The sequence below is a fragment of the Temnothorax americanus genome, unplaced genomic scaffold (assembly GCF_048541705.1).
Source record: "Temnothorax americanus isolate GAGA-0224 unplaced genomic scaffold, ASM4854170v1 Scaffold27, whole genome shotgun sequence".
Lineage (NCBI taxonomy): Eukaryota > Metazoa > Arthropoda > Insecta > Hymenoptera > Formicidae > Temnothorax > Temnothorax americanus.
Window position 1 is genome coordinate 2,596,925 of NW_027509411.1, and position 17,259 is coordinate 2,614,183.

A 17,259-nucleotide genomic window follows, 5' to 3' on the forward strand; every position below is an offset into this window, starting at 1 on the left:
CTTTGTTCCCTTTTTCTGTCGACCACTCGGTAGCTCCATTGTCTCCCGTCTGCGGCCTTGGCAACGGTTACAAATCAGGACATTATCGAGATTTGTTTTCCATTTACTACGGTTTGCATGGCGGAAAAAAAGTTTGATCATTGAAAGATAGTTACGAGGTATACTATATGGAAATAAGGAGCAGCTGTATTTTATATGCCATATACATGTATATTGGAACACAGCATTAATGGATTCCATGCAAGCAATGTAAAAATAAACAATGTTATGCAAAAATAAATTTTAATTTTTTCATTTCTGTACAGTAAAAAAGTAATTAAAAATTACCGAGTAGCGATTCAAAATACACGCAATTTTACCTTGTTAATCCAAAGTTATGTGTAATTTATTTTTTTCTAATAGTTTAGATTAACTAAGTTGCAGATACATAGGTATATGCATAAAAATAAGCGCGCGCGCGCACACGCACACGCACACATATACGTATATATGTATGTATTTTACCTGCTGAAGATTTAAACATTTATTCGGCACTGAATGCAAATGCTTCGAAGCGTTTGAACATTTGTGTTGCTGCACTGAATACTTCATTATTACTTTTGCAATTTTAAATATTTTTTTCTTTTGTTTAAGTTTGAACAAATGATCTGTGAATAAATTGGAGACATTAGAATCGTAATTACTCACGTAATTATCGAGTATGAGTAAGATTTGTTGGAACAGTATTAATGGCTAGTAAGATAAGACACGGTCTATTACGTTTTACATCACGTTTTGTTTTGCCAAACTATCGACAAATATAGGCAGATAAGCATATCGTTCTAAACGCGATTCGAGTGCGTCCTGTGATAACAGGAAAATCCGTGATACCCGTGATACATAAGTAACTTAGATAAAATACGTTCTTGTACGTACGTGAGAATTAATTGAGCCTATCAGAAGCCAAATTAATCAATCTTTCTTCTTGCAAATTTTAAAATTTTAGTAGTGTAGCTCGATTAGTTTGTAAATTTTTTCTTTTTATCAATGTTTTATTTTATGGAAATAATCAGTTTGGCTTCTGAGAGACTCAATTGTCATAACACTCAGGAATAGAATATTGGACCAATTAAAATAATTCGATTTGAACGAATTTACGCCTACGAGAGATCCGTATAACTAATTTCGCTAGTATGTTCAGTTTCGAAACATTTAATAAAGTTACTCATATTTAATTATTTTATCGTCCATTTGATATTTGTAACTAAATCTTGTATTTGCTAATCAGTTCTATATATGAAATCAGAATAACAACTTTTAAAAACACATTCATGAATTTTTCAGATAATCTCTGTAAAGTGAAAAAAGTTAATATATCTGAAAAGTTAATTTTAATGTAGAATAATAAAAGAAAAATATGTAAATTAAATCAGATAGAATTAACAATAAAATTTTTTTTTATAAATTTACAAAAAAATTGTTAAAACACCCAAAATGTTTCATTTACTGTGCATCGATAAGTGAATTTCAGTTAAAACAATTTGCACATGGAAAATGTTACCAACTGTAGATACTTTTACATTTTACAATGTTATCGATAGTTTATACCCGGGGTTACAGCAAAATTAATTTACATTTTATGCCAGCGATTTACTTAAAGCTTTTAAATGCAACTTAATTTGAATGCCTCATCTTTATGTATAAGATTATTCGATTATGAATATAAACATATTCGTAATAATACAAGAGAGAAGCGCCGAGAATTCGATCTATAAAATCTGGTGACAGTCGTGATTGTTCTGAGTGTAAAACTCTAGTTCAAAGAACGCCACTCTAGTGCCACTTGAGAAGATGGGAATTTTTTTTTCTCTCCTCGGAACAGGGACCGGTGAGATTATTTACAATATTGTATACTCATGTATAGCTCATGTAAAAAGTATATAGCGCGTGAGTAGCGTTCAAGCTCCTGTTAGTATATTCTAATAACATAAGCAAAGCCGCCGAGCTCGTCCTTGTTCCGAGAATCCCCACTTTCCCCGCGGCACTACAGCGTCCGCGCGTTCTTCGAATTAGTTTTACGCTTTAGAATCATCTCGGCTGTCGCGCGAGTCGGCGCGAATTCTCCGCGCTCCTCGCTCGTGCTGTGTCAAGCGCATAATATTAATTCATCATAATCGAGTGTCGAGTGCGTCATCGGAATCATCCATCAACTGTCTAGTGACTAGTGACTGTCGCAAAGTGTTTGCAACTGGTGCATGATAATTAATTGTCGCGTAATACATTCGCGTCGCGCGTTTGAAAGCAGAACATCATCCGGTTCGTGTGTAACGGCTCCTGCACCCATCAGGAAACGGCAAAACGGCAAAGCGATGACCAATCACCTCTTTATATAACAATCAATTTATATTTTATATATATCTATATTACTTTCGAAAAAGCAAGACGGTGATTGGTTACCGCTTTGTCGCTTTGCCGCATCGCGTTCTGTGTGCAAGAGCCATAACGCGGTGGCCATATTTGATTTGTGTAGTGCGAACTTCGAAATTGGACCAATGGCTTGACGGAATCGGCGATTGAGATATTTATATTTATAGTGGTTCCGTGACTTCCGTGTTCGTCTGCGGTGCATCGCGCGGTCATTTGCGGGCTTTGCGGCGTCATGATCGTGCAGATTTTGATCGAGCATTGTGAGTATCGAAGAAAATCGAGTCGGTCGATATCTGTGATCGCTACGGTCGTGAATCACGATACGACAATCTGATCCTATATATTACCTATACCAATCCATTCCGGACGTAAGAATTTCTTTGAATCTGTTGTATTTAGAGTCATGATTTTGAAGTTATTGAGAGGGTGTTTCACACACAAATAGCGTATAATATCGAGAAAAGTCTCAAACGACCGTTATATTCCGCATGAATACGGTGCACGGCGTCCGCGAGGGCGCAAACATGCGGCACTCGGCAGTTCCGTCAAGTAAATGGCGCGCGAGCGTGGTATTCATGTTGACGGCGCAAACGCGCGACAGTTCCGTCAAGTGAATTCCGCGCGATCGTAGTTTAACGCGGTATAACGAGTGTTTTCCGACTAATTAAAGTGCGCGAGTAATAATCAGCGGCGACTGTGATATTTTCTAAGAGAAAATCCGCTACCATACCAGTAACAATTAGAATATGATTTATATTCAATAATTAATAACATTATTTTAATTATTAATATCAGTCATCATTTATTCATGACTACAATGTCTAATGTTATTCGCTTGCTTCTCGCCTCTTTTTCACTTTTTTCTTTCGGCTTTTTTATACACGCACACATCGCATCGAAATATATCTCGCTCCGCGGGACGCCGTCTTTACCGACGCGCCGGCCGGGCCGCTCGTTTGCGGCGCGGCCGGCAGATGGCGGCAGCGTTGCAGGCGCGCCGCCCGTCAACAATCGATGACGGTTCGGTGCCGCGCGAGTCGCGAGCGGTCGCGACTGTCGCGAGACGACAGGCCGTGACAGGCGTCCCGTAATCAGGCCTTTTCACCGGTGCGTAAAACGCGTCCCCTCGAATTCCCACGGAATCGCGCGACGCGGTGTGCCGTTGTTTGGTTCGCGTCGGGTACTCATCCGGGACGCCGCGCCGTCGGGCCTCTCGATTGGTGCGTGCCGCCGCGCGCGCGTCGTCCGGGAGGAGGATCGTCGACTCCGGGAAAGCCGCCGCCGGAGCCGCGAAAAATTCCGCACGCGGCGCGTTCCTGTCACCTTTCGCCCATCGTTCCTCCCTTTCCCCCCGTCCCTCTCCCTTCCCTCCCCCCTGCCCCTTGCCCGCCCGTTTCCCTCCCACACGGTATTCGTCCGCGCGGCGCTACGTCGCTCGTCGTGCGTGCATGCGTGGCCGGCTCTATGCGACCGCGCCGCGATTCTCCCGTGTGAACCGTGCGATCGTCCGTCGTGGATCTTCGTCGCGTCCCCGGGGACGGGATCCTCGGCTCCCTCGACGTCCATCGTCGCCGACGCCGTCCGGGAAAGCCCCGTCGTCGTCGGAGCTGTCCGCCGACAGGCGCCGGAGCACCGTCCGAGGGAGAGGAAGAGGAGGAGGAGGAGGAGGAGGAAGCTCGACACCTCCGCCGAGAGGGCTTGAGAGGGCGACCAACAGCGGATATACGGTTAACCGGGGATGGCGGACCAGGGTAAAATGTGAGAGCGAGCTCTTTTTCCCTTTACTTTCCTTTTTGCGTTCTTTTGCGCCGCGAAGAGCGAAACCCTTCGCGAGGCAGAACGCGCGCCAGTGTGGCGCGCCACGCGATTTAAATCGACTTGGGAACCGTTCCCGATATAGACGGATTTATTTTTGAGTCTCCCTTCGATCGACGCTGATCGGTATCAGCAGGGTCGATCAATATATTAACATTTAAATGTAGTTGAGTTATCAATTAATCCGCGGATCCGCGCGGTTTGAACATTTCAGGAAACCGTCAACCTGATTCTCCGCGTTGTTTTTTGTTTCTTAATACGTTCTACGGAGTATAAAAGCTTGATAATTTTTTATCAAACGGGACGTGTTTTTGCATTATTGATGCGCTGCGGCTCCTCTTTACTGAAAAGGTCCCGTAAAAACCGGAATGTTTGCGGTCATTTAAAGCCCTTATCATTGGCCCTGTCAGTTAATCGAGAGAAATAGGAATATCTTAAGGGCTAACTAGTCCCTCGTCTTCGTTTAACTTTATAGCTGTAATAGGAAGGGACGAGAGCTTAAGTTTAACCGACGTTGAAACCGATTCGAAAATGAGCTTTCAAGCGCTCTCAGTGTCCTTCGGGACCTGCGTCGTCGTTCTATGAAAGAGCATTACGACGACGTCACCATGCGCATGGAAACATTGGAAACAGTGCGCAAGATATTAGAGTTGATTTCGTCAATTGCGCATCGAAAGATCCAATTGCTTTACCGTTTTATCGAGTTTTTCTTTTTGAATTCAATTTCTTTGCGGTCGGAGGGCGACGTCTAGTTCGAGACGCATCGACTTTTAACGTCTTTAGCACGCGCTCTCCGCGCCGCGCCGCGCCGCTTTATCGGAAACTTGACACTTTGCTCATCAAGTTGTTCTAAGGACAACTGGACCGAGCGAATTAGCTGCGCGGCTACGCGGCGTGCCGCAGATGTGCAAATGTAGACAGGTAAAGTTCCATTACGCGCAATATTAACGAAATAGGTATCTCCGATATTCCGTTGTATCTGAAATGGTGACGCGCGGATTCGAGAAAAACACATTGGAAACGGCTTGCTCCGATCGGTATTTCGACATTTACGGATATAAATAACAATAGCGCATAAAATATGCAGTAAAGAGGTTTGGGGTATCGCCATGTCCGGTTTCATATTCGGGATGTGTATATCAATCAACATTATCGTTGCATCATTCATTAAATATACTGAGATGTTATAATCTATTTTTAAATATACATGATGTATGTATAAACGGCACTTTATTTGCAAAACAAATTATAATTATTATCTATTGTTATTCTCGTCAATAAGTAAATGATGAAAATTCAACGAGATATTTTGTTTATAACGTTAAATATCGCGATCAAATTCGTGGGAAGTACCTGGAAGTGATATCGGATATGTGCATAAAAGTTTACGAGTAATTTTAATCGAATGCATTTTAAAGGAATTTATTTATTTGGATTATCCCAATTTTGTCGCTTATCAGAAACAAAATTAAAACGATCGATCTATAACGGAGTAAAGTCCATTAACTTCGATCGATGCTTTTGGAATTGCTTTGTAAGCGTATAAAAATTTGCATATATAATGTAAAATTATCAATCGCGTGACTTAATTGTCCTAATAATTTCATTTGTGTAAATTCCGCGCGCGTAACGCGGTCGCGAAATTGAAAAACTCTTATTCAGATCGCACGGGCGCCTCTTTTGTTGAAAGCTGCTTTTGGAGACGTCCTCTGCAAGGATCGCGGTCTTTCTACGCCCACGTAATGAGCATGAAATTATGGGTGGTGGTTCGCGCGTGCAGGATCTACTGCAAAAAGTCTGGGTCTGAAGCAACAGCGATAATATATAGATAATATAAATGAGCCTCTCAGAAGCTAAACTGATTAACTCCATTTTTATTATCAACTTAGCAACTTACTCAACTTACTTTTCCTAAATTTCTTAATTTTAGTAGAGCACGTAATTATTTATAATTTTTTCCTACTTTTTATTTCACACAGTTGATCCAGTTTAGCCTTTGAGAGGCTCAAATCGAAGGGGAGTTAAAACAAGTAGAAACTTGCACATTGTTTCCTCGTAGTTTTTAATTGTGCAAGTAGAAACTTGCACATTGCTTCCTCATAGTTCCTAAGTGTGCAAGTTTTTATTTTATTCGAGGTATAATTATCGGTATTTATTTGTTTTGGCTTCCTCATAGAGGAAGCTTTGTTAGCAAATTTTTTGAAAAATGTGTTTTACGCTGCCGCTTTCTCAATATTTGAGATAGCGATTTATTTTTAATTTTATTATATTTTCCAGTCTTTTCTACCCCTATTTCATATATAATTGGTTAAAATTTGATTGATCAGATCAAGTTTTATAAAGCTTCTATGTATGTACGAATTCTTCGAAATTTCAAATGTGTGTAATACGAGATCTGATCAATCAAATTTTAACCAATTATATATGAAATAGGGGTAGAAAAGACTGGAAAATATAATAAAATTAAAAATAAATCGCTATCTCAAATATTGAGAAAGCGGCAGCGTAAAACACATTTTTCAAAAAAAGGAAAATCTGCATAAAATCTATACCGGTAGACCGATTTCAATAAAATTTGAGGAGGACATACTTTCTATGATACTCTATTTGTGTGCCAAATTTCAACCCGGTATCTAAAAAATTGTAGAAGTAGATGCGTGTACAAAAAATCCGTACACACACACACACACACACATACATACATACTTCCGGACATTTTTTACTAATACGATTTTTCGACATTTTAGAACATTCTAAACCTATTTCCATCAAAATCTCGAAAAAAAATTTTTTCACCATTACAAAGCTTCCTCTATGAGGAAGCAAAAATATACAATCATACCGGGTATAAGTGCTATTATTTTAATATTTGATGCCATGACGCGCGATAATCGAAATTTGAATAAGCAGATCGGCGTATGTTCGAGTCTTTCTTAGTAGCACGGTATATCTTAATTATGGAATTATCGACACGTATATTCGAGATTTCTATTCTTTTCGTACCATATTTGTTACTTCAATGGCGCAATTCGTATTTTTACTTATTTATTAGATTTAAGATATGGACTTGGCACTTATCGAGCTCCTGCTCTTCGGGCTCCGTGTATAAGTTTCCCATTCGTTACTCTTATTGATAATAGTGGTAAGTTATGACAAGACTCGGTGTTGGAAGGGCGTAATGTATGTACATAGGTGTGCAAGGCACACCCCGAACCCAACCTTTGCTACGGCCGTAGTAGGCGGCTTGCACACGTTTCCGCGCATTTTTCCGTACAGCAGCGTACGCGAGCGCGATAATGTGTATATAGCGTCTAAAATGATGTTTTGTTGCGAATACCATTTTGCGAGTATTCTCCAACACTTCTATCGCACCCCGCGACAGTGATACACGGTTTCGCGTTCGTTGGATGGACGGTTTCCTATACGGGCAAATGTAAGTAACTTGGTATTTCCTATATTGATTGGTCACCTAATTCTGATATTTTGATATATTCAGATACATATATATATTACGTATTATACTGTGTTGTTTTTAAACTGGCAACGTAGTTCGGGTAATTCGGATAATTCATCAGCTCGATTAATTTCGATCTATATTGATCGCTCGACGTTTTGATTACTTAAGACTTGACTATTAAGCTACTAGATTATTATAAAACCACATTAAAGCGACATGCTTTGTCCACGGTAATCGATAAGCGTTTCCGTAGAACTCTGTTTGTATAGCGTGTAGATCGGACGATTGTATATCGAATAGGTAAATCAAGCTTCTACACGTGTGAATTCGAAAGAGGAGAATCGAAGTGATTGTCAAGTGTTACAATATGTATATAATATATATATGTCAAATTGCATTACATATCGCGCTATATGAGTGTGTGACTTTATACAGCGGTCGATATTTGGGCTAGATTCTTCAGATGTATATGATATCAAGACACGTGGTATATACCGGGTGTCTCACGATGAAATATTGAGAATTAAGGGATGTTTCATGTTGGATTCCGTTGTCGTAGAGGTCGAATGAGCTCTAGAAGCCCGTTGTCGTGAATATACGATCGCGTTTGACCATACAATTAAGAACATAAATTCAATCTAATAAGAAATCTTCCGAATATTTTTGTCTTTTGTAATATTTATAATATTTTGTAATACAATATTTAATTAAATGCAATTTAATTAATTTACTATTTATACTTATATTTATATTTTAATAACCAATATTAATATTTCCTGATATATTTTTATCTATTTTGCTTTATTAATACACAAAGCTATATAGCCAAACAAATGTATATAAATATAAATATTTGTTTGCAGGCTAACTTTGTACATCAGTTTTTTTATTTATTTAGATACAGATTAACATATTTGTAATCTTTTTCTTTAAAGTTGATCAATATTAACACAATTTAATTTCGTACAAACGCTATATGTATATGCTACATATATGCGTGAACAATATAATAATTTAGATAAGAATCTTCTTACTGGTTTCGTTTTTACAATAAATTTTTTACTTAAAATTTTATTTGCGGTATATTTATTTATACAGACGTCGTCTTATCAGAGATGTCTGCTTACAAGATGAGATTGTCTCTCTTGTAAAACTGCACACGTGTGCTCTATCACGAAGAGAAAAGATGTCAAGATGTCGGTAAATTTTGTTCTTTTGTTCTTGTTGCTTATCTCGTTCAGCTAACTTACGTTAATTACGACCACCGTTCTGTTTCCGTCATTGCTTATCAGTAAATTTTCGTACGTGCTGATTACAGAGATGATTAATAGTTCCTAATTTGGGAAGCTATAAAAAATGTCGGAGCGGTGAATTACTCTAGTCAGTAATTCCCATTTAAAAAATTATTGGAATGGTGCGAGAGGAGTAACGCTTTTGTTTTGTATTTCTGTTTGTCTTGAAAAAAAAATTTTGCACGAACGAAAATTTATATTAATTTTTCGTCGAGTTTTTATACTAGGTAGAAGAAATTTAAAATTGATAATTATCTTGAAGTTTTAATTTAAACAACATGTACGATGCGCTTCTTATCTAAATTATTACGTTGTTTGTATTGGTTCGACCGAGGGGTAAACCGTTGAGGGCATTTCGTCGAGGCATTGCTAGGAATTATTCGGAATCAGTGGACATTGGTGGGCATTAGTGGTCATTGATAGGCCTTGTGGGCCCCACAAAGCCTATTAATGCCCATTAATGCCCACCAATGCCCTCCAATGTCCACTAATTCCTAGTAATTCCTAATAGCAATGCCTCGACGAAATGCCCTCAGCGGTTTCCTCCTCGGGTTCGACGATCCAAAAGGCATGGGGACGTAGACTTGACATTTAAATGTATTCGTAGCATGCAATTGTGTTGTGCAGTGTACGCATCCGACAAATGGAAATTTTCATGAATATTCTGTCGCTTAGCCGCGTGCTTATTGAGATGTTTGTTTTGGCGCAATAACCATCCAGAGTGCTGTTTGAATTATGTAGTTTTTAATTAGAAGCATCGTTGAAGTTCAGCGCATGGTAACATTTATGCGTTTGACGTCAATGAGAAAGATGAGGTAAGAGCAAAGATAGTTCCTTTGCCTTCACTTAAGTCACATGGTTTCATTATGATCCTATTTGATAACCTTCCCCGTAGTCTCACTAAAAGTTGTTGCGGAGAAGTTACTAAGATTTATGTCGAATTAACTTCAAAAGTAGACGAAAGATATTAAAAGATAGACTGTCCTTCGTAAAGTAAATCGAAGGAAAAATAATTGGATTTTTACGTTAATTTTTTTTCTAAATAAATAAGTTACATTTAAGAATACAAATTTTCATTGTCCTATATTTTGTCTAGTAATTATAACAAAACAAAAGAAAAAAAGAAAAAGAGAAAATTGGTTTGTTTGCGCGTTTTATTTCTGGAATTTTTCGACTAGTTGCAATGGCGTTGCATACATGGAGCAATTATGCAAGGAACAATTAACGTTATTATTCTATTCGTTATTATAATTAAGGCTTGAGACTGCAATTAATTTCGTACAAACGCATGAAATAAATCTACGTTTTATTCGCGACATTCCAACAATTAACGCAAGCTCCAGTTTTCCGCATCTGCGGTATCGAAAAAAATCAATTTATAAATTTATTGGTTCCTACGTCATGCTACAAGCTGTCTCCGATTTCATCAATTTATCGACGTTGTGTCGGATGGACAAGTACATTTTTATCGCGTCCAAGCGACACGGTGGATCGACGTATATTATATAGGAGAAAGCGTAAGCGATTTTTTGTTATGCGTCATTCAGCTTGATTTATGCATTGCATATAGTGCATTAACGTGCATAGTTATTATCAGGAATCAAAGTAAACTAAAAAAAGAGGATATTATTAGAATTGGATAAATTATATACAACGAAGAAAAAAAATATCAGCTTTGAAATGAGATGTATCGTATATATGTATATATATATATATATATATACATTATATATAATAAGTATCACAATAATATTTCAATGTAAAATAATTTTATAATATAAAATCGCACTTTTGATACGTATAATCTTTATATTGATATACCTACATAAGTTTCCTTAACTGTTTACTTTTTTTTAATGCCTGGTGTTTACACAATCCGATTTTCATTTAAAGTTTTCAATCGCTGTGGAAAATTTCTTGAAGTTTGTTATTGAAAACGCGGTGGTCGTTAATTGTAAGACTGTGACAAAAGAGGAGTCGAACAAAAAATAACCGAGATAAGACACGGCGTTCTTTCGCTCGCGGGCGTTCATTTCGCACGAATGTTTGCGATGGTGTATCTCAGTTCATTTGCTTAGATACATGTGCACGCGCGGCCCATGGCTGATTATATGCAGAGCCGCAAGAGAGCCACGTGTGTGTGTGTGTGTGTGTGTGTGTGTGTGTGTGTGTGTGTGTGTGTGTGTGTGTGTGTGTGTGTGATGTGTGGGGTTGTTTTCACAGTCGGATAAGCTACCGCATCCGCTTTTCTGTAAACTGGCTCTTCCTATTACGGATTTTATCGGGCGATTTGCGCCTGCGATAATTCGCGCTGCGAGCGTACCGTGAGAATGACGACGAACCGCGACGCATTATATCGTTTATTTTCTGTCGCGACTGACTATTCGCAGAAACTGCTTCATCGCCATTGTATGAGGCATTTAAAATTAAAGCGGATCAAATTTACAATTTGTGTGTAAGGTCTGCTTCAAACATGGAACTGTGTATCATAAATTATAATATCATTCGTTCTAGCGTTGTATACTTCGTATTATAAACACGAAGCGGGAACATAGAATAATTGGAATAAATTACTGTCGACAAGTCTACTTCGTTTCAGAGATAATAATTATCAGAGACGGCGCTTATAATCATTATTACTTTCTCAGTATAATCGTAGTTTTTAAATTTTCTATCATTTTCAGGATATATACGCGAAACTTTAAACGTGCATTATTGATTAAATAATTAAGAAGTTTGTGGGATTTCAGCCATCGTGTAAGAAGTAACAACTGTTAAAAGATCTTATCAAAGATCTTATTATAGAATGTCTTACAAAACAGAATGTCTTAGAATATTTTAATAACGTATTCTGGAGATTAATTACATATTTGTCGTAAAATGTTTTAAAAATTTTGAGGTTACAATGATTTTCGAGTTGTAAGTGATAAAAAAAACTATCTGACATAATGAATAAGTTCAGGCATGTAACACGCTATCGATTATTCGTCATTCGCTATTGACTTATCGCTCGCAGCTGATTTTACCTTTTATGTAATGTTTCGTGTAATGTAGGTATTACACATATTATAGCAATCAGCTGATAACGTTAAATTGATTGTTAATAGCAAATTTTAACTATTACATGCACATATAATTTAAACTTCTTCTTTAAATAAAAGTTTCAGTTGATTAAGTAATTATTTTACTTAAAAAGAATTATTAAACTTAATGTTAAATCTATAAATTTGAAGACTAAAGATTTTGTGTTCATAGAAAACATGGAATTTATAATTTATTTTATCTCGTTATTTCTTTTTCAAATTTTTACGTTCCGAGAAGAGTGAAATTATGTGATTTTATATAAATGAAGAAGTAATAAATCGTTACATTTTTCGCGGTGATTTAATTTAATTTGTTTTTGATTTTTTAAAATCACACACGATTTCACTTTGTTCGGAATAGATTTAGAGATGAAGCGTAATGATAATAAATCAACTTGTTTTTAATAAATCATACTTTTTTATTTATTTTTAATAAAATGCTTTTGTGATTGAAACGAGGGCAAATTTTATTCTTCAAACAAGTTAGATTTTAAAGTGCATGGCCGGTAATAGCCCATTCGATAAAATTAATGCGAAAAATATGAGGATCGGAATATTCAACGCTCATGCAATTATATGATAATACGTTATTAAATATTTCGTAGCGAATGAAGCGGCGAGGTTGTCTCTCGGTTGACAACACGCGGCGCTCGGTACTCATTTGTTTATAGTTTACATTTTACATTAACGTACGGCGTATTAAGCCCCTTGCACAATGCTAGGCAACAGGCAATATAGGAACAGGGAATAGAAATCAGAAATCATGTATAAATGCAGAATAAACAGTGGATACAGGCAATAGACACAGATTCGAGTTTCCGTCACGTTGGAAATTCTATGCCTATTGCCTGTTGCCAACCAATCATAGCATTCGAATTTTTTAGGTTGTAATTAACGATTTTTTGGTTATTTTCTGTTCCTATTGTCTGTTGCCTGGCATTGTGCAATATTTATTGTGTACGCGCGATCGGCGCGATCACCTTACTGTCATGCATTCGCACGGCGAAGTTCGAACAGGCAGACAGGCGCAGGCGGCGTGAGTCGGTTCGTTATCGTTATTATCTCTCGAAACGCGATTATTTCTTGTGAACACATAACGATTATCAGCTCGGGCGTTTAATTAATTCTCACGATTAACGAGTCGTAAACGTATTGAGGTGACGACTGCCTATCGAAGCAGTTTACCCACTCGAAGTAGCAATCGATATGCGAATATGGATATTATAAATTATTATTTCATGGTAATTACGTGCGATAATAATTTCTTTGATGGTACTTGGATTAAAATGTATATCGCGCTCTGAAGTTTTTACTGCTTCAATTATAATGCACTTTATTATTTTTTTGTATCGAGAATGTGGAATATGGAATAACACGCAAATCGTCATATTGATTGATTTAGATAATGCAAAGCTATGACGTATATTTATCATCTATCATTTGTCAACAATATCTACATGTATACTTTGCGAAATTTATACATTCGAAATTATTTATATTATTCAGTATCGTGTATGTGCAATGTGTGTGTGCAATACTGAACTTTGATTGCGTACTTTCGGTTGATTCATTGTACCTTAGTTGCTTAATTGGACATTAACCCTTCATTATTCGCTTCCAATCTTTTAGTTATTAATTTTTTCGAACGTTAACAAGTACGAAAGAGATAGTGTTTGAGTTCGTACAGTCGTAACTAATTCCATATTCTAATATTTGTCAACTGCGCATGATAAATTCGGTGTAATGTCGGTGATTCGTTATTATAAATATCCTTTGCCGCATAAGGTTCGCTCGTTGCATTATTTGTGAGTCAACGCGAATATTGAACGTACCCCAGTTATATCGTGCACTATAATTATTTTTTTCATCATGATACGATAGAACGCGATTAACGCCGGGAGTGCCCGTGCAAAAGTACCGCGTAATCGTTTTGGTAATTAATGCTTGCGTGATCGTAATTAAACATGTTTGTCGCGAGCGAGTACTATATGCCATGTTAATGTCATGGAATAGTAACGGGCGTACAAGAGGGGAAGGGGGAAATGATCCGGAAATTATTGGACAATGGCAACGTAACGCGGAGGTGAATATTATTTATTTTTGGCACTTGGGCGGAATTAATTGTTCACGATAGTATTACGTGTGTATCTCTCGTACCTGCACGAGAGAAACCGATAGACTAGATCAGCTGTGCAATAAAAGCCGATATCACTCGAACCATGAAAATCAATAACAGATAACATAGGTGCACGTGTAAGCGCAATTCGGACCTCAGCGCGTGAATTTCATATGAGGTCACGGCCAACTTTGTGTAAATTCAAGAATTACATGAACTGCATTATCTCAACATTTTTATATTTAAAATTTTTCGACTGTAAAATATCTCAGAATACGCTATTAAAATATTGTACATTAGTTGTAGAATCTATTGTTAAAACCTATATATTGTTATAACGGTGATTCTATAATACTGCGGTAACTCATCGAAGGAAGTTGTTCATTCGTGTTCGTTCGCGCTCATTTGGATATACGCGGCTCAAGAAAATGGCCAATTAGATTTTTCAGATTGAGCTTTATTTTCGAATTTTAGTCGCAGTGTTTTGTGAAACGAATGAAAAATATCGCCCGAATTCTCATTAAAAATGGCCTTGTCGCTTGAGCATATATTCTCCACTTTTTTTTTCTATTTTCGATTCGTCGAGCTTCACGTTTTCATTATATATCCTCTCGTTGCACTGACGTCCAAGGTCTTCTATAAAACGCGGGGTACGCTTTTATATAAAACTCATGAGGCATATTCAATGGTATGATTATAATTAGTCAACGGTTAATGGTAGACTGATAAAGGATCAATAATGGTGCGCAGCTGTTTTCAATCGGAATGTCGAATGATGAAATATATGTAGACTGCTTTACTGACTTCACTTTAATAACGCAAAGGATACATATGTTAAAATGTGTGCTTAGTTTTATAAATATCTTATTTACCGATATAGGTCTTCAGGGAAAAATATATCCGGACAGGATTATTTACTGCATAAAACATACACGATAAAAAGGAATGTTGCTGACGTAGCAAATTGCTGCTACTGTGTATTTAATGTGGAAGTTTTTTCGCTATACTATATAACTAATTGTCTAATATTAAAATTAATTAATTAAATAAATGAAATTGACAAAGTTAATAAAATAAAATTAAAATTAAATAAATGAAATTAATTTAATGACTTGATTTTTATTTAATAAATTTATATATAGAAATAAAAATTTTCTACTAAAGCAAAATGCTCTAGCAAATACATATATATATATTATATATTTAGTTATTGCAACACAACCGTTATTGCCTTGATAACGATATAGCAATTAATTTGTTATTCTAGCGAAATAATTGATTATTTCGCTGATTCAATAAAATTAAATTTTTGGTAAATAAGATTATTTCTAACTGTTTAAATTTTTATTTTTAATAAATCTCTTTGTGCTATTTATATAATAATTGATATTTGTCACTACAGTACGTTCTCTTTGTAGTATTTATATTATAATATGAATATGGTACGGTTAGATGCCTCTATCTATACATATATACCTACACGAAGGGAATTTTTCGTTATATTTTACCGTTAAAATCACTACAAATGTGGGACAACTTGGCAATTAATCAAATATTATCGATAATAATAGGAATTTTTGAAATATACAAAAGACATTTTACAAACAACGTAATAAAAATTACCAAAAATATTGGTGATTTTTGAAAAATTATTGAAATTTTACTATATATTTTAGTAAAATTAATCAAACATTATTTTATATTTTATCGTAATAGATATTAATATTTTTTATTATGGTAGATATTAATCAGATAGCTCGTATAAAATTCTTCGTAATACATGTCGCACTATCATGATTTTCAGGATAAATTCTAAGAGAAAATTCTCTCTGTGTACTACGTTTGTCTATATATCATCGTGATTTATCGCTAATTTTGCATTCGCTGCCATGCTTTCGGGTTAAGCATCAATAACGTTCTTGTGATTAATGGCGAGGGGTTACGGATAAACTGACATTGACAGAGGTGTATATATATGCACGCTGGTACGGTAATAATCATGCGCGAATAATAATTCCAGCGATAGATTTCGCTATTTATAGATATAGCGACGGACTTTGTTAGTTAGTCGGTTGCGAACGGTGAATAATATCGGAGCGATGTTGTGATAATATGATATTGATTTTTTAATCACGATTATCTAACCACGCGTGACTACATCGATCGGCCGATCAGCTGATGAGCTTTCTAGCGTTAATTCCTTGAAACATCAGATTGATTCTGCGGCAGAATCTTGTGGTAGGATCAACTAGACGACTAGAGTAATAGGGACATGGGGATTAATTATTAAAACGAAGCATCTCGAAGATTTTGATTAAACTTTCATACTTAATTATTAATCTCAATTAAACTTTCTTTGCTTAGTTATTGTACTATTTATTGTTTTTTTTTTTAAATTAAATATCTTGATAGTACATATATAAATCTCCCGTTAATTAAAGTAGATTGAAAGAATACAATATTTCAGTAAGAGTTCCAAGGATACCTCACGCAGACCGCAGACGATGGTTAATTTGGTATTTTTTTTTAACGACATTATCTGATTATTACATTTTCTTCTAATTTAATATTTACAAGAAAAGGTGATTATAATATCTTAATATTTCCGTAACGATTATCATGTTTATAATGTATATTGAAAAGTATCGTTGTATCGATTATCTCTGACCTAACATTGAATATATTGATACCTTGGCCTCGGCATGGGTGACAAAGTATCGAGCAGAGTCGCACCTTTGGTAGCACCGTGTGTGATTTATGCCGATGGTTAGAAACGTCTGTCACACGTTAGCCCTCAATGAATCGTGGCGGAATAACAAAACGTCAATTGGATCGGGACATTCTGGGCAAGAGGGGATTGGGGAGACCGTCGATACCGAACGACCTTGCGGCATCGACCAACCCTCCGCTCTTCTTTTGGCTTTTCGAGTCTATATTATCACCCCCCCTCTCTCTCTCTCTTTTGGTCTTTTTTACCCTTCATTCTCTCTCGCCCTCTATCTTTCTCTCGTTTCCTTTTTTCCTACCGTTCTCCCAGGCTGTCTGACTCCCTTCAGCCTTCGAAAAAGTTGTGATAATCCGTGTAGTACT